A 19,814-nucleotide genomic window follows, 5' to 3' on the forward strand; every position below is an offset into this window, starting at 1 on the left:
CAAAACATGAATATATTCCTAAGAGACACTGGTATAAAAAATGTTCTAGATTCACTGGTGGTTGAGTAGCATGCCATATGCCGTAATATGCAGTCTGTAGCATTCCCAGGTTTAAGGGCCTGGTCACACGGCATACAGCAATACCTGAACGAAGGAAAAAAGTCCCAAAGTCACAAATCATCAAGAAAAAGCAGACGAATGATCTGGCACTTCTCCCATCACTGAAAAACCTGCGAGTCCAGAGCGCATAAAAGAACGAAACAAAACCAAAACTAACAAAAGAAAAATGAAGCGTACGGTAATGTTGATGCCTTAAACAAAATCAAAACGAAACATTCATGATGACATGACTTGAAAGCGGATATCAGACCAAGCGCCAGCCGGTGATCATTTCTGCAGCCAACGTGCACTCTCCACAGCACCTGCAGGTGCAAGAGTTGTCTTGACAACAGGTCTGTCTTCACAAAAACAACGTGTGTGCACACGCATGTTCACATGCTGTCTGTGGCTGAAACAAGCCAATCCAAATGGGCCAGCACCTGTTTGGATTGTAATTAAAGTGCACCCTAGCCAGCCGCTACTACGTAGTAAGTAAAGTGTGATGCTTGCTACCTGACTTGAGTACCACGTGAACTGTGAAAATAAGAGCTCCGGTGAGCCGGTTGTGATCTAATACATAAGGCTGACCGCACGTGTGTGTGTGTGTTCATGCACGTACGCTTTTAACCTAAGGCTCCCAGTGACCTCCCCCTTGGCACCCCCAGTCACCCTAGCAAGTCTGGTGTCAACAGCTTTATATATATATATATATATATATACACATTGTAATTAAAGAAATTGTTGTGTGGGCCGCCAGAAGAGGAGGTACTGCTGGCCCACCACCAGAGGGCGCCCTGCCTGAAGTGCGGGCTTCAGGCACGAGAGGGCGCTGCCGCCACGGACACAGCCGGGGGTGACAGCTGTCGCTCATTACCTCTTGACAGCTGTCACCCATCTACTCAACATCATCTCACTCCATAAAGACCAGACGTCATCTCCACCTCGTTGCCGAGATATCATACTTCATAGGAGGTAATACTCTCAGCCTTTTTGTGAGATTTGTAACTCTGTTATTGTGAGAATTTGCAGGAGAACCAGTCGTTTGTGAGGAGGCTGTGCAAGACGGCGCTCCTTTTCAGCTGAGACCGCTGCAACATATTGAATGAGAGGTGGAGGTGGCATTCCCACCGTTGTTGTTACTGGGTGTACACACACCCACACTTGACTGTCTTTGTTCTTCGCCAGCAGTACCAGATCCGACAGTCGGGGACGGTGATCACCTGGGAATTCGGGACTTGGCGGCTCCAGTATTCACCAGGTTCTGGGGCGGCGGAAATCGTGTGGTTCCGGCTCTTCTCAGGACAGACGTCTTCTATCCTCGAGCCTGCCCACACGTCACCTCTGTGTATTGACTGTTATGATATTCTGTGATTGTCTGTATGTTCGTTGTGCACATTCACAACATTAAATTGTTACTTTTTGGCTCATCTATTGACCGTTCATTTGCGCCCCCTGTTGTGGGTCCGTGTCACTACACTTTCCCAACAGAAATTGCGTGTCACAGTTGGATTTTTGCTCCTTACTGATGTTTGACCTCTACATCACTTGTTTTGTTTGTTTTAAATTTGAGTTACTGGAATCACTGATGTTAGAGTGTAACCCATCTGTTTGAGACGAGAGATCAAACCCACTAACTGGAACATACTGGAGGAGTCTGGTTAGCATTGCTATGTCACTTTGACAAGAGGCAGACAAAGCAGAGAAAAGACCCGTCTCCATTTTGTTTCTCTCTCAAGGACAGCGAGGAAGGAAGACACTTTCTACACCAATATGTACAATTCAATGAAAAATCATCACACACAGGCATACAGACATGGCAGGACGCAGTGAACACATGCAGGAAAAAATACCCACACCCTCAGCCTGGGTCCAGATAATATTGACTCCTGTCAGGTGGAATAGTCCATATGGGGTGAGAATAGAGGGGTGTGAGTGGGTTCACGGGTCCACCCCGGCTGCTTTTAGTGGACGGGTGGTGTCGTCCGATAAAGGGCAGCCATCTATCTGCACCCACCCAGTAAACTCTGACACTGTTTCCAAGGAAACGCCACCAGCGGGAGCCAGAAAGGGAGGGTGGGACCTTGAGGGAGCATATTCTCCTGTGCTGTCAGAATGCCGCCAGGAAGGAGAACAGGGATGGAGTGATAGAAAGGAGAAAGACTGGAAACTGCAAAGATAAGGAGAAAAAGGGAGGGGGCGAGAGAGAGAGGTGGACCAGTCCTCTCACAGGGGTTAACTTTAATCCTCTATGACACACACACATACACACCTCAGGAAAAAAGTGACAAACACAGCTAGAATCACACACTCACATGACTATACTTTCACAGGGCGAGGTGGAATGTCACACTGCATGCACAACAATCAGCAGACACACTCTGTGTGTGTGTGTGTGTGTGTGTGTGTGCCTGCATCATTTTCCTGCAGACCAGCAGCACATGACCCTTTGCAAAATGTGCTGCAAATACAAAAAAGTGATCCGTCATAATTCATTTTTAAACCTTTTCCTTTGGTTCGCTACACTTTGTCAGAGAGACAGAACAGCCACTGATGCAGACAGCCTCCCCACATCCAAAGCTCCTCCATTATCAGCCAGAGCTCAGATCACACTGTCATCTCCAATAATGTCAGACATTAACAACTTCATTGACCATCACACGGGCTGGGTCGGACATGTGTAGAATACTCACAGTACACAACTCTTGAAAATCAAAGAAAAATACCTGGAAATTTTGAAATTCTGGGCTATATTTATGTCATGTGTCTGAATAAATATTCATTATGATAACAGTAGAGATATGGTGATTATTTCTTTCTTGGGTGGTGGTCAAGTGGTTAGTGTGCTTGGCTTCAGTGTGGAAGGTTCCCAGTTCAAACCCCACCCCTGCCACATTTCTCCATGTAATGTTGAGTTGCGTCAGGAAGAGCATCTGGTGTAAAACATGTGCCAATTCAACATGCAGGTCCAGCTCAGATTTGTTGTGGCGACCCCAAGTGCAAAAGAGGGAGCAGCCAAAGGGACTTATTAATGTTTTGAGATAGGTTTTCCTTTAATCGCTTTAATAATCTGACAATCTGACTTTATGACATCAAATATTCCCTTTATTTCTTTCCTTTTTGTCGTGAGAGGTTTCCTTTGACTCCTTCCTGTTTTATCACATCTTAACATGTTCCCTTCATACACTTTCATTATGAGAAGCTCTTCTTTGATCTCCAATATTCTTGCCTTATGACATCACCATCAGCCACTGTCAGCATCAACTGTTAACCATTAGTTAAACACTGCACTTCATCCAGTTGTCTACAGTCCCTGACTCCACTGTATCACTGCGCCCTCAGATTCATCACTGGTTGTCGCCACCTCACCCACCACTGTGAGTTGTATGCCAAAGCGGGCATGCCCTCTTAGTCTGTCAGGTATTATACACACTGGATGATTCTGGTTTACAAAACTCTTATTGGTCTGGTTCTGACTTATTTGTCCGGTTTACTTCAGAGATCCGAAAGCCGTTATGCTGTGTGCTCGAATGACATGTTATGTTTTTATGTACCTCATGTTCACTAAAGCGGGAAAGAATGCCTTTAGTTTCTCAGCTCCCTCTGACTGGAAGGTTCTCCAATCCAAACTGGAAATGTCCAGACTGACCTCCTTGAACACTTTCTGGTCTATTTTACGAGATCGCAAATGGGATTCATTTGCGCAATGCCCATGTTTCTAAATCCAAATCTGTTTGAGACTTTATATTGTGTGCAATGTTATGACCAAGATGATTGTATTTTATTTGTTATTAATGTTCTCTTGATGATGTAATCTGTCTATTATGATGTGTACTGCTGCCTTTCTTGGCCAGGTCATCTTGTAAAAGAGCTTTTGATCTCAAAGAAATTTCTATCTGGTTAAATAAAGGTTATTATTATGATAATTATTATTATAACTGCATAAACTAACAATAATATCAAGGATGTGCACATATAAGAACACTGACTGCAGTTAACATTTTCTTCAATACAACCCAACGATAGTCAAATACGTTATGTAAGAATGGCCAGTATTAACAGAAGTATGCTTCACATCTGTAAAGCCAGTAATTTTCAGTGTTGCTGACCTTAAAAGCGTTGCGGCTTAATGGCATCATAATGTGTTAAATTGGCGCTTACATCCACTGAACTCTGCTGTCCTTTGTGTGACATGGTGACAGTCTGTGGTGTGGAAAACTTTATCTGGAAGATCTTCTTTCTTTTTCTTCTTCTTCCTCCTTCTTCTTCTCCTTGAGAATGCACATCTTCAGGGGTGCACATAACTGGTACTCATGGTGCTTGTGCGTGCTAAAAATAAATGATGCATAGCAGGAAACACAAGGGAAGCACTTTATAAGAGGAAAGCAATGACAGATTGTAGGAAAAGTGTTTCCCTCTGCTGTACATCAATGATGCTGATGAATGGATGGACTTGAGTCATTTGCGGATGTTTTTGAAGACACTGGACTTCTGAAAATTGAGGTCCAGCTTAATGCCACAACTCGATGTATTCCTTTCCCCATACTATCTCAAGTGAAGGAGGAACTGACACGAATGGAGCCTCTAGGCATCATTGAGGAGGTTAAGGAAGACATAGATTGGTGTGCCCCTATGGTGCCAGTGATTAAAACGAATAAGAAACCCAGAATTTGTGTGGATCTAACAAAGCTCAACAAAGCAGTAAAACGAGAGGTTCATTCGACCCACACTTGAAGATATAGCACCACAGCTGCCAGGTGCAACTGTTTTCTCCAACGTCAATGCCTCTACCGCTTGAGGGCAACAGCAGGATGCTCACGACTTTCATCACACCAGTGGGTCGTGTCTGTTTCCAGAGACTTCCTTTTGGCATAACGTCAGCCCCAGAGATTTTTCAGCAAAAGATGAGTGCTCTTCTGAGAGACCACACAGGCACCGTAGTGGTGATGGATGGCATCCTGATTTCTGGCAACGATAAAAAGGACCACAATCAGAACATCAGGGCAGTGATGCAAACCATCAAAGCATACGGACTAAAATGAAATAAAAATAAGTGTGACTCTGGCAAATCTGAAATCCACTATTTTGGACACATCATAGGGAAACACGGTATCAAACCTGACATGGGAAAGTTAGAGCTATCCAGCCCCACCGACATTACAGAGTTATGTCAGATGGTCGGAATGATCAACTACTTGGGGAAATTCCTCCCTGACCTTTCATATGTCATGCACCCCATCAACAGTTTGCTAAAAAAATGGATGCTGTATGGTTTTGGGGAGAGGCACAGGATCAAGCATTCACGAAAATGAAAACCATGCTGACCTCTGCACCAGTCTTGACATACTATGATGTAGCCCAACAAACAGTGGTTAGTGCTGATGCCAGTAGCATAGGCCTGGGTGTAGCATTGTATCAGAAACAGGGAGATGGGCTCCAGCCAGTTGCTTTCTGCTTCAGAACTTTGACAGAGACATTTGAGCGACAGTACTCTCAGATTGAAAAGGAATGCCTCACCAGTGTGTGGGCATGTGAGCGGTTCAGCAGGTATGTACAAGGCATGGAGAAATTCACACTGCAAACAGATCATAAGCCGGTGGTTCCTCTGATTAACTCATACGATCTTGACAAATTGCCGGTGAGATGTCAGCGATTGATGCGCTGAATGAAGTTCAACGCCCCTGTTGTCCATGTCCCAGGGAAGCAGCTCGTTGTGGCTGACGCCTTTCTCGTAATCCTCTGCAGGACAGAGACACATCTGACACAGAACAAGAGGTAAAAGCCTATGTGCAGGCAGTCATCTCATCAAGACCAATAACAGGTGACAGACTGGATGTGACTTGGGGGGGGGGGGGGGGGGGGGGGGGGGGGCGGGGATTGGCCAGGACGCTGATCTCCAGACAGTCATGCATGTCACCAAATCTGGCTGGCCAGAGGACCTGACATGAATACCGCATACCCTGCACAGATTCCATGCCATCAGAGTACACCTATCAGAAGTGGAGGGACTACTGCTCTATGATGACAGGATTGTTATATCCCTCTTACATCAAAGAGACGTACTTACTCAATTACACAAAGGCCATTGGGGCCTCTCCATATGTTGCAGGAGGGCAAACATGTCTGTCTGGTGGCCAGGGATAGGCTGTGCCATCACTGAAATGGTACAAACGTGTGAATTCTGCCAGAAGAACAAACTAACTCAGAGATGAGTGCCATTGATGACCTCACCACTACCTGGTGGTCTGTAGCAGAAAATTGCCGCTGACATATGTGATCAAGCTGGTAAACAATACCTCATAGTAGATGATTACCAACCAACAGACTAAAAACCGCCTACCGCTTCTTTTACAACAGAAGTCACTCAGTATGGCCCTTACCTGTACTGCAGCCAGATCAGCACATTAAAATAAAACTGGACAGGAAAAAGGCTGGAACACTCCTGCAAAAGTTGTTGCTAAAGCACCAGAGTCCAGGTCCTACTATGTACAAAGAAACCAGGGAGTGGTTACCCACGAACCAGAGACACATCCAGGAGGTACCAGAGTCATCAGAACAACTTACACCACCGAAGACTAGTGACCTGAGACTCTTTTGGTTATTCGGGCTCCTCTCCGTCTTCTTCCAGTGCTTTTGCCGATCCAGTTCCCACAGTGCACCTGGACCTGCACTTTACTCCACCAAAGACATCATCAGAGAGAGCTAATAATCCTCCTGTCTTGTTCAGGGACTACATTTCTAAGCAAAACAGTACATCTTACTTGCAAAATAATAATAATAAGAAAGAAAGAAAGAAAACAGAGGGTAAAGCGATAAGGAATATGTTTTTTTTATGGTATCGAGTTGCTGGTATGTTCTGAGAGGTTGTTGTACCAAAGGATTGCAATAACCAGCCACAGCATTTTGATTTATGCATGTTTTGGTTGTGGACACTGCTGGGAGTATTTTCGTTGTTATTAAGGACTGGTTTGGTTTAATGCTTTAACTAAAGGCGGGAGTTGTGATGTGATGTGTTTGGGACAGTTCTCACATTAGCTACATGGCACCGCTGTTACGCTGAGTAGCATGGTGTGCACAAGAGGCTAGCCGGAGGTACTGAAGTATATAGAAGAAGACCTGGTGTGGTAAGACCTGAATATGTCCACAGTTTATATATGTCTGAAAATGTTAATAAAGTCAGGTAACAAAACAAAGGTGGGGTTGCTCATGAGAGTGTGCTATGCTTATGGTTTCTGAATGATTTTTATGTTAATATATTCATAAAGCTGTGCCATGATGCAGGTAGACAGTACAGAGTATAATGGAGAAGCCCTGATATTAACAGAAAAGAAGCTTATGTCAGTCAAAGAGAAGATATCTAGAAGTTTACGGCAACTAGACTTCTCGCTGGTCTTCAAGGAGTTTGTCGGTCATCTAAGTGACCTCTTCAGTTTTTGAAGAAATCTAAGAACTTCTGTATGCGTCATCAGACTGATACAGAACTTCTACGTAACATGTCAAATCTCCATTGGCAGGTTGACTGTCTTCTAGAAGTGTAACCACCTGTATGTGGGAAACAGGCTTTGATGACCCAAATGAATTTGCTGGAAAAAAATGGATAACATCACACCTTTGAAGTCCCCAATAACAGCCAGACATCCTGATGTTCTAAATGGTTGGTATTAATCTGACCAACTAGTGGCAGAAGAAGCAAGAAATTCGGCAAAAGTCACCATAGATAACACAGAACGTAAACATACAATGCAGATTTGTTGTGTTATCAGTTAAAGTAGAGTGAAACGTAATATCTATGGAGAGAATGTGATTTCATTTACCACATCTCCTCCTGTGCTTCACTGTGCTATACTCTCAGCAAACACTTTTAAAGTCATTACCACTGATATTAGAAATCCGCACTATATAAAAACTAGTCTACGCAGCACTAAACTGCATTAAACTACACCAGCCCACAGCCGCTAGCACCAATTAGAAGGTGTAATCTCTGCACATCTATCTGCCAGGAGGCACGGCCACAAACGCTGAGCACAGAGAGAACGGCAGCGAGGAGAAAATAACCATTATTATGAGCAGACAAGGCTGTCTGAGCTAGATGTCTGATTACCTCCTTTACAAACGCACAGACACGTTCGGAGATTCTGAGCTTTTTCTACAGTACAAATAACACGCTCGCAACGCCTACCTTTTTCTGTAATTTGGACTTTACGCTCCTGCTTTTGTTTTCCTGCCGTTCACTAAACTGTAATCAGGAAGTTAGACAAGCAAAGGCTTTCTCATCCATCTACGTCCTAACGCCGTCGTCCTCCTTCTTCTCGGAGGCTGCTGATTACAGTCTGTGTACTGTCTGGCTGTGTAACACTGACTTAATCTTATTTTGCTCAAGCAGAGGCATTGCCGCGACCCAGATGTCCACATATTATAATCTAATCTAAGATGATTCTGGCTCTGGATTGGCTAATCCAACACCACTCTTCCTAATCTTTGGCCTAATAGACGGCATCTGGACAAAATGACATAAAAACACAAACCAGAGACAATCTGATTGACTTGTTTGGGAGTGATTATCTTCTCTGTACAGTAAATGCTCATGTAAACATGAATTTATCTGCATGTTCACCACAAAATAGCACAAGACAAAGCTGTCTTTTCTTTAACAAAGATTACAAAGAGTATCCAAAGAGATGTACTTTGTTTGATTAAGTAATTTCTCTCAAACACTAATGTGTTTTTGCTGTACTTTCATTAATTTGCAGGTTTCACTGCGTGTTCATTGATGATGCCCCTCTTGAGCCTCTGAGTTTAGCTCTGCGAAGGTTGTTTGGGATGGTGGGGTGGAGCCAGAGGGGGAAGGCAGAATATTAATATTAAAGCAGAAAATAATGAAATATCTCATAAACAAGCATCAGTGCCTACGTGAGCACGAGACCTGGGATTTGAAAATGATAAAGAAACTCAAGGTGTTGTCACACTGTGACGGATAAAGCAAATGGATTAGTTCCGGATTTAATTTAGTCTGGTGGCAAATTCACGCAATCAGTCGGTCTCCGGTGGATTTTTGGTTCTGATGGACACATGACAAAACATTTCCACTGTCAAGACAGAGAGATGCATTCAGCAGAATGATTTTTCCGGTTTCAAAAGATATATGTTTACTGGGGGAAGCAGGATTTGAGTGGGACCTAAATGTGGCTAGAATCCGGATCGCTCAGGGGTCATGGCATCATACTTACTGACTACATTCATGTGCTGACAGCTCCACATTAATTCCGTAGACAAGATGGGTCTAATCATTGTAATCTTATACAAATAAAAGTAGGTAGTCTTAACTACCTACTTTACAATATTGGATCAAAGATCACACCAATACTTTTAACTTTTTCACACAACACAATCACACAGTGACAGTTTTACAACCCCAGTTCCAATTAAGTTGGGACGTTGTGTAAAATATAAAAAAAAAAAAAAAAAACAGAATACAGTGATTTGCAAATCCTCTTCAACCTATATTTAATTGAATACACCATAAAGACAAGATAAAGATAATGTTCAATTTGATAAACTTTATTGTTTTTGTGCAAATATTTGCTCATTTTTAAATGGATGCCTGCAACATGTTTCAAAAAAGCTGGGACAGTGGTATGTTTACCACTATGTTACATCACCTTTCCTTCGAACAACACTCAAGCATTTGGGAACTGAGGACATTCATGATTGGGTATAAAAGGAGCATCCCCAAAAAACTCAGCCGTTCACAAGCAAAGATGGGGCGAGGATCACCACTTTGTGAACAACTGTGTGAAAAAATAGTCCAGTTTAAGAACAATGTTTCTCAATGTTCAATTCCAAGGAATTTAGGGATTCCATCATCTACAGTCCATAATATAATCAGAAGATTCAGAGAATCTGGAGAACTTTCTACACGTAAGCGGCAAGGCAACCAACACTGAATGCCCGTGACCTTTGATCCCTCAGGCGGCACTGCATTAAAAACCGACATCATTGTGTAAAGGATCTTACTGCATGGGCTCAGGAACACTTCAGAAAACCATTGTCAGTTAACACAGTTCGTCGCTACATCTACAAGTGCAAGTTAAAACTCTACCATGCAAAGCGAAAGCCATACATCAAAAACATCCAGAAACGCTGCCACCTTCTCTGGGCCCGAGCTCATTTCAAATGAACAGACGCAAAATGGAAAAGTGTGCTGTGGTCTGATGAGTCCACATTTCAAATTGTATTTGGAAATCATGGACATCGTGTCCTCCAGACAAAAGAGGAAAAAGACCCTCCAGATTGTTACCAGCGCATAGTTCAAAAGCCAGCATCTGTGATGGTATGGGGGTGTGTTAGTGCCCATGGGATGGGCAACTTACACATCTGTGATGGCACCATCAATACTCAAAAGTACATCCAGGTTATGGAGCAACACATGCTGCTATCCAAGCAACGTCTTTTTCCGGGATGTCCCTGCTTACAAGGTCTGTTAGAAAACTATCCGACCTTTTTATTTTTTTTAAAAACTATATGGATTTCAATCATGTGCGCTTGCATCAGCCAAGCTTGAACCTTCGTGCGCATGCGTGAGTTTTTCACGCCTGTCGGTTGTGTCATTCGCCTGTGTGAGTGAGCACTGGTCCTCATTCGCCTTTGAGTGAGCACTGGTCCACCCCCCTCATCGGATTTTTATTGTCAGGGAAATGGCTGAGCAATTGGAGCAGTGCTGAATCAAATTTTTCCAGAAACTGTGTGAGACAGCCAGGTGAAAACCATTCGGAAGATTCAGACGGCTTTCGGTGAGGATACTCTCGGCGTCAAACAGATTAAGGAGCATTACAACCAAATTAAAGATGGCCCACAGCGGCGGAGGGCGCGCCGCGCTCCGAGCGGCCATCGACAGGCTGAAACGACCAGATCATTTCCAAAGTGAAGGCTGTGTTGATCCAGGACGTTGTCTGACTACCAGCACTTTTGCGGCACATTCCACTGTTACTGGAGATTTTGTAATGAAAGACGTGCGGAGGAATTCGTGCGTCGGGACGGAGCCGCAATGGCGCACAACAAAAAGCACGTCCGTGTTGGAAGTCTCACAGGGCAAGTTGTGACATGCCCAGCTGTTACACAATTTCTCGGATACTCACTCGACTGAAAAGCCACCGAAAGCCGTCTGAATCTGCCAAATGGTTTCCAACACGGACGTGCTTTTTGTTGTGCGCCATTGCGGCTCCGTCACGACGCAGGAATTCCTCCGCACGTCTTTCATTACAAAATCTCCTGTAACAGTGGAATGTGCCGCAAAAGTGCTGATGTACACCTCTTCTGCAATTTCTCTGTTAGTCAGACGACATCCCGGATCAACACAGCCTTCACTTTGGAAATGATCTGGTCATTTCAGCCTGTCGATAGCCGCTCGGAGTGCGGTGCACCCTCCGCCGCTGTGGGCCGTCTTTAATCTGGTTGTAATGCTCCTTAATCTGTGTGACGCCGAGAGTATCCTCACCGAAAGTCGTCTGAATCTTCCGAATGGTTTCCACCTGGCTGTCTCTCACAGTTTCTGGAAAAATTTGATTCAGCGCTGCTCCAATCGCTCAGCCATTTACCTGACAATGAAAATCCGACGAGGGGGGTGGACCAGTGCTCACTCAAAGCCTGCCCAGAGGCGAATGACGCAACCGACAGGCGTGAAAAAACTCACGCATGTGCACGAAGGTTCAAGCTTGGCTGATGCAAGCGCACATGATTCAAATCCATACGAGGTCTATTAGAAAAGAAACCGACCTTTTTATTTTTTTAAAAAACTATATGGATTTGAATCACGTGCGATTACGTCAGACAAGCTTGAACCCTCGTGCGCATGCGTGAGTTTTTTCACGCCTGTCGGTTGCGTCATTCACCTGTGGGCAGGCTTTGAGTGAGCACTGGTCCACCCCCCTCATCGGAATTCCTTTGTCTGACTTCTTCCTGAGAGACTGGCGCTTTGCTTGATCAAAATTTTTTCTGAAACTATAAGGCACATCCAAGTGGACACCATTCGAGAAATTCAGACGGTTTTCGGTGAAAATTTTAACGGCTGATGAGAGATTATGGAGTGTTACTGTCGCTTTAAGGACTGCCCACGGAGCCGGACGGCGCGCCGCGCCCCGAGCCGCCGTCGTCAGCCTGTTTCAAGCTGAAAACTTCCAAATTTAAGCCTCTGTTGACCCAGGACGTTGTGAGAGAACAGAGAAGTTTCAGAAGAGGTCGGGATCAGCAGTTTATCCGGACATTCCACTGTTAAAGGAGAGTTTGTAATGAAAGACGTGCAGATGGATTCGCGCGTCGGCACCCAGCCGCTCATGGCGCGGCGCCACAGAAAAACACCTCCGTGTTGATAACCATTCGTAAGATTCAGGCGGTTTTCGATGGCTTTCAGTCGAGTGAGTATCCGAGAAATTGTTTAACAGCTGGGCATGTTCAAACTTGTCCTGTAATGCTTCCAACAGAGGTGTTTTGCTGTACGAGGGTTCAAGCTTGTCTGACGCAATCACATGTGATTCAAATCCATATAGTTTTTGAAAAAATAAAAAGGTCGGTTTCTTTTCTAATAGACCTCGTATAGTTTTTTTTTAAAAATAAAAAGGTCGGATAGTTTTCTAACAGACCTCGTATTTCAGCAAGACAATGCCAAGCCACATTCTGCAAGTTACAACAGCGTGGCTTTTTAGTAAAAGAGTGCGGGTACTAGACTGGCCTGCCTGCAGTCCAGACCTTTCACCCATTGAAAATGCGTGGCGCATTATGAAGCGCAAAATACGACAATGGAGACCCCGGACTGTTGAACAACTGAAGTCGTATATCAAGCAAGAATGGGAAAGAATTCCACCTACAAAGCTCCAACAATTAGTGTTCTCAGTTCCCAAATGCTTATTGAGTGTTGTTAGAAAGAAAGGTGAGGTTGCACAGTGGTAAACATACCACTGTCCCAGCTTTTTTGAAACGTGCTGCAAGCATCCATTTAAAAATGAGCAAATATTTGCACAAAAACAATAAAGTTTATCAGTTTCAACATTAAATATCTTGCCTTTGCGGTGTATTAAACTGAATATAGGTTGAAGAGGATTTGTAAATCGTATTCTGTTTTATTTACATTTTACAGAATGTCCCAGCTCCATTGGAATTGGGGTTGTAATTGGTCATAAAGATCTTGCTATTTAGCCGGACCAATGACTTGGTGGTTAACACTGCTGCCTCACAACAAGAATGAATCATTTCCCACCTCGTAGTTTTGGTGTGGGGTTTACATCTCTGTGTTTGCATGGACTCCCTCTGGGGGCTCCGGCTTCCTCACAAATACATGCAGGTTAGGTGAATTGGAAAATTTAATTTGACCGCAGGTGTGCGTGCAAGTGCGACTGTGTTTGCTTGTCTACAAGCGACCTTGCAATAGGCTGCCGTCCTGTCCAGGGTGTATCCGGCCTCTTGCTCTAGGACTGCTGGGACAGGCTCCAGCGCCCCTATGCCACCTGATTGGAATATGAAATAGAAAATGAATGAACAAGAATCACCTCAGGCTTATCAGAGTTGAAAAGTAAAAACCTGGAAGACATCCAGTCCCTAACTGCAACCAGACAAACCTCTCCTTTTGCAGTACAAGGGGGATTACCTACAACAACAACAAGCATGTACAAAAGCAATTCATCAGCATAACCTATATTAATTAAAACCACCCCTCCCAAAACACGCCTTGGTTCAATGATCACTTACATGGCCTCAAGCATAAGTCTAGAGGTTTAGAGTGAAAATGGCATAGTTCAAATTAGAAGCATTCTACCTCGCATGGTGCAATGCTATTCTGGACTACAAGTATGCACTATTGGCTACAAAACAGTCCTACTACTCTGATTTGATTAACAAAAACAAATATAATTAAAATTTCCTGTTCATTGCGGTGTTCAACGCTTATTCAAGGATAACCACCTGTAAGTCGCCCAAGAATTTACAGCCCAAGATTTCTTAGATTACTTTGAAATAGATTACTTTGAAAAGAAAATAGATGACATCAGGTTAAATATATCCCAGCATGCCTTAGTCCTGCTACTGCACCCTGTTACTGAGGTGGGTACCATCACTGGTACTTCACCTAGCTTTACTATATTTGATATTATTTCATTGGGTGTGCCGAAGAAACTTGTAATTTCCACTAAATGTACAACCTGTTTATTGATCCTATACCAACAGAACTGTTTAAGGACCTGTGGCCTACGTTTGGGCCTACGGTACTGGAAATTATTAACCTGTCATTAACCTTAGGATCTGTTCCTAAATGTTTCAAATCTGCAGTGATTAAACCAATACTTCTAAATCCATTTTTGACCCCAGTCTACCGAAAAATTATAGCCCTATCAAAGCCTATCATTTTGTTCTAAAATCCTTGAAAAAGTGTTTCACAGCAGTTTGTGGGCCACCTTACTGAGAATAATCTCTCTGAGCTGCTGCAGTCTGCATTTAGAAAGCACTTGTCCACAGAGACAGCTCTCACTAAAGTGGTAAATGATCTTCTGCTTGCAATGGACTCGGACACCACTACGGTTCTGTTACTGTTAGATCTTATTGCTGCGTTTCAAAGAATGGATCAATGTATACTACTCAATAGGCTGGAGAATCATTTTGGGATTGCTGGGAATGTCCTTATGTGCTTGACATCCTATCTAGCCAGTTGCTCTCACTGTACAATAATAATGAACTCTAACCTTGTTCTGATGAAATATGGGGTTCCACAGGGTCCATCTTAGGCCCCCTGCTTTTCTCCCTTGGGACCAGGAGGCAGAGCTGTGGTCTTATACACCTCTCTGCAGCTTCTCTCCCCCTGCCATCCCCCTATTACCCCATCCCCGTAGAGACGGTGCCTGCTCCCAGACCACCAATAACTAGCAAAAATCTATTTAAGCATAAAAATTCAAAAAGAAAAAATAATATAGCACCTTCAATTGCACCACAGACTAAAACAGTTAAATGTGGTCTATTAAACATTAGGTCTCTTTCTTCTAAGTCCCTGTTGGTAAATGATATAATAATTGATCAACGTATTGATTTATTCTGCCTAACAGAAACTTGGTTACAGCAGGATGAATATGTTAGTTTAAATGAGTCAACACCCCCGAGTCACACTAACTGTCAGAATGCTCGTAGCACGGGCCGGGGCGGAGGATTAGCAGCAATCTTCCATTCCAGCTTATTAATTAATCAAAAACCTAGACAGAGCTTTAATTCATTTGAAAGCTTGTCTCTTAGTCTTGTCCATCCAAATTGGAAGTCCCAAAAACCAGTTTTATTTGTTATTATCTATCGTCCACCTGGTCGTTACTGTGAGTTTCTCTGTGAATTTTCAGACCTTTTGTCTGACTTAGTGCTTAGCTCAGATAAGATAATTATAGTGGGCGATTTTAACATCCACACAGATGCTGAGAATGACAGCCTCAACACTGCATTTAATCTATTATTAGACTCTATCGGCTTTGCTCAAAAAGTAAATGAGTCCACCCACCACTTTAATCATATTTTAGATCTTGTTCTGACTTATGGTATGGAAATAGAAGACTTAACAGTATTCCCTGAAAACTCCCTTTTGTCTGATCATTTTTTAATAACATTTACATTTACCCTGATGGACTACCCTGCAGTGGGGAATAAGTTTCATTACACTAGAAGTCTTTCAGAAAGCGCTGTAACTAGGTTTAAGGATATGATTCCTTCTTTATGTTCTCTAATGTCATATACCAACACAGAGCAGAGTAGCTACCTAAACTCTGTAAGGGAGTTAGAGTATCTTGTCAATAGTTTTACATCCTCATTGAAGACAACTTTGGATGCTGTAGCTCCTCTGAAAAAGAGAGCTTTAAATCAGAAGTGTCTGACTCCGTGGTATAACTCACAAACTCGTAGCTTAAAGCAGATAACCCGTAAGTTGGAGAGGAAATGGCGTCTCACTAATTTAGAAGATCTTCACTTAGCCTGGAAAAAGAGTTTGTTGCTCTATAAGAAAGCCCTTCGTGAAGCTAGGACATCTTTCTACTCATCACTAATTGAAGAAAATAAGAACAACCCCAGGTTTCTTTTCAGCACTGTAGCCAGGCTGACAAAGAGTCAGAGCTCTATTGAGCTGAGTATTCCATTAACTTTAACTAGTAATGACTTCATGACTTTCTTTGCTAACAAAATTTTGACTATTAGAGAAAAAATTACTCATAACCATCCCAAAGATGTATCGTTATCTTTGGCTGCTTTCAGTGATGCCGGTATTTGGTTAGACTCTTTCTCTCCGATTGTTCTGTCTGAGTTATTTTCATTAGTTACTTCATCCAAACCATCAACATGCTTATTAGACCCCATTCCTGCCAGGCTGCTCAAGGAAGTCCTACCATTATTTAATGCTTCAATCTTAAATATGATCAATCTATCTTTGTTAGTTGGTTATGTACCACAGGCCTTTAAGGTGGCAGTAATTAAACCATTACTTAAAAAGCCATCACTTGACCCAGCTATCTTAGCTAATTATAGGCCAATCTCCAACCTTCCTTTTCTCTCAAAGATTCTTGAGAGGGTAGTTGTAAAACAGCTAACTGATCACCTGCAGAGGAATGGTCTATTTGAAGAGTTTCAGTCAGGTTTTAGAATTCATCATAGTACAGAAACAGCATTAGTGAAGGTTACAAATGATCTTCTTATGGCTTCGGACAGTGGACTTATCTCTGTGCTTGTTCTGTTGGACCTCAGTGCTGCTTTTGATACTGTTGACCATAAAATTTTATTACAGAGATTAGAGCATGTCATAGGTATTAAAGGCATTGCGCTGCGGTGGTTTGAATCATATTTGTCTAATAGATTACAGTTTGTTCATGTAAATGGGGAATCTTCTTCACAGACTAAAGTTAATTATGGAGTTCCACAAGGTTCTGTGCTAGGACCAATTTTATTCACTTTATACATGCTTCCCTTGGGCAGTATTATTAGACGGTATTGCTTAAATTTTCATTGTTACGCAGATGATACCCAGCTTTATCTATCCATGAAGCCAGAGGATACGCACCAATTAGCTAAACTGCAGGATTGTCTTACAGACATAAAGACATGGATGACCTCTAATTTCCTGCTTTTAAACTCAGATAAAACTGAAGTTATTGTACTTGGCCCCACAAATCTTAGAAGCATGGTGTCTAACCAGATCGTTACTCTGGATGGCATTTCCCTGATCTCTAGTAATACTGTGAGAAATCTTGGAGTTATTTTTGATCAGGATATGTCATTCAAAGCGCATATTAAACAAATATGTAGGACTGCCTTTTTGCATTTACGCAATATCTCTAAAATCAGAAAGGTCTTGTCTCAGAGTGATGCTGAAAAACTAATTCATGCATTTGTTTCCTCTAGGCTGGACTATTGTAATTCATTATTATCAGGTTGTCCTAAAAGTTCCCTAAAAAGCCTTCAGTTGGTTCAGAATGCTACAGCTAGAGTACTGACGGGGACTAGCAGGAGAGAGCATATCTCACCCGTGTTGGCCTCCCTTCATTGGCTTCCTGTTAATGCTAGAATAGAATTTAAAATTCTTCTTCTTACTTATAAGGTTTTGAATAATCAGGTCCCATCTTATCTTAGGGACCTCGTAGTACCATATTACCCCATTAGAGCGCTTCGCTCTCAGACTGCGGGCTTACTTGTAGTTCCTAGGGTTTGTAAGAGTAGAATGGGAGGCAGAGCCTTCAGCTTTCAGGCTCCTCTCCTGTGGAACCAGCTCCCAATTCAGATCAGGGAGACAGATACCCTCTCTACTTTTAAGATTAGGCTTAAAACTTTCCTTTTCGCTAAGGCTTATAGTTAGGGCTGGATCGGGTGACCCTGGACCATCCCTTGGTTATGTTGCTTTAGACGTAGACTGTGTTTCATAATTATTGTATGGCCTTGCCTTGCAATGTGGAGCGCCTTGGGGCAACTGTTTGTTGTGATTTGGCGCTATACAAGAAAAAAGTTGATTGATTGATTGAAGTAGCACCCCTTGGACATATACTTTTCATTGATATGCTGAAGACACAGTTGTACATGCCGATAACTCCTAGTAATCTCATACACATAATGTCTTTAGAGGATTGATTTGTTTCTGTAAAAATCTGGATGTCAAGTAATTTCTTACTTTTAAACTCAGAGAAGACTGAAATGATGGGCCCTGATCCAGGGAGATGTCGACATCAGTTTGATCAGCCAACGCTTAACCTAAGCCCATGCGTCATACATCACACTGACAAAGTGAGGAACCTTGAGGTGATTTTTGATCTCACGTTGTCCTTTGACCTACACATCAGAGAAACCACTAGTACTGCTTTCTTCCACCTTCTTAATATAGCGAAGATTCACCCCATCCTGTCTACGGCGGTAGCAGAGAGTCTGATCCATGCATTCATCTCTTCTAGACTCTTCTAGATCCATGTCTTCTAATCGTGTCTTCTAGACTGGACTACTGCAATGTTCTATTCTCTGCCTTACTGCAGTCCAGCATTAGAGGTCTCCAACTGGTTCAAAATGCTGTTGCCAGAATGTTAACAAGAAGCAGAAAGTTCAACCACATTACATTGATTTTGGTCTCCCTTCACTGGCTTCTTGATTTTAAGGTTCTGTTAATAGTAAATAAAATTATTTATGAACTAACACCTCCCTACCCAGCTGACATATTTACACCCTATATATCAGCCCGTGATCTGTGTTCTCAGGGTGCAGGACTACTTAGTGTCCCTAAGGTTAATAAAAAAATTGTCAACCACTGAGCCTTCTGTTTTCATGCACCTGTTTTGTGGAACAATCTAGAAACATTCATGTCCAGAATAAAAAGACATCTATTGTCCCTCTCGTATGGCAGGCATACCAGTGTGGTATGGAACTATGTTTCCTGTCCTTTTAATTCATATTATTGGCAATGGAGCAGGTCTCAGCCTCACTTCATTTAATTTCTGGGTTTGTTAGTGAAGCTCAGGGCTAACTGTCGGCGATCACCTTCGTATTCTCTGTGCTTCCCTGTCGATTGACTGTTGATGAACTCATACCTTAGGTACAGTTATTTCCAGCCAACTGATTCTGCTCTTTTTCTGTCTTTCTGAGGCACTGATGAGACCTCCTGCGGATGACGACTCCACACCCCAGAGCACTGTAATGATCATGAGATGCCCTGGCGAAAGGTCCCGCAGTGGCCCGTGGATCAAATTGCTGAGGGTGAACTCTATGAGCCACTGCAATCTGCTTTTGAAATGCAGTCTTTCATAAAGACAGCTTTTACTAAGGTGAAACTGACAAGGCGAAGGATGGATGCTGACCCTACACCCCAGGGTGCCGGACTGATCTCACGACACCTTGCCTGCGGTGCCAATGACTCACAGTACTCACCTCAATAATGCACTCTGCTTTTGATGCTGTTCTGTTTTGTTTTGTTTTTTGTTGTTTGTTTTTTTTAATCTGTATCCTGTTTCTTCAGCTTGGGAAAATTTTGTAAAAACTTTGAAACTGTTAGAAGGGCCTAAGTAGGGGGTCACCCCTCTGAGTCTGGTCTGCTTAAGGTTTCTTCCTCAATATCATCAAAGTCAGTTTTTTCTCATCACTGTCACTTGTGTGCTTGCTCAGGAGAGTTGGTAAGGTCAGACCTTACTTGTGTCAAGCGCCTTAAGGCAGTTTTGTTGTGATTTGGCGCAACATAAATAAAATAA

At 42.9% G+C, this 19,814-nt stretch overlaps 1 protein-coding gene across 1 annotated transcript in view; it reads right to left on the bottom strand.

Moving 5' to 3' along the window:
• Positions 1 to 19,814, bottom strand: part of dscamb (Down syndrome cell adhesion molecule b) — a 498,706-nt gene that overhangs the window by 354,674 nt on the left and 124,218 nt on the right.

This window comes from Thalassophryne amazonica, chromosome 4 (assembly GCF_902500255.1).
Source record: "Thalassophryne amazonica chromosome 4, fThaAma1.1, whole genome shotgun sequence".
NCBI classification, from domain to species: Eukaryota; Metazoa; Chordata; class Actinopteri; order Batrachoidiformes; family Batrachoididae; genus Thalassophryne; species Thalassophryne amazonica.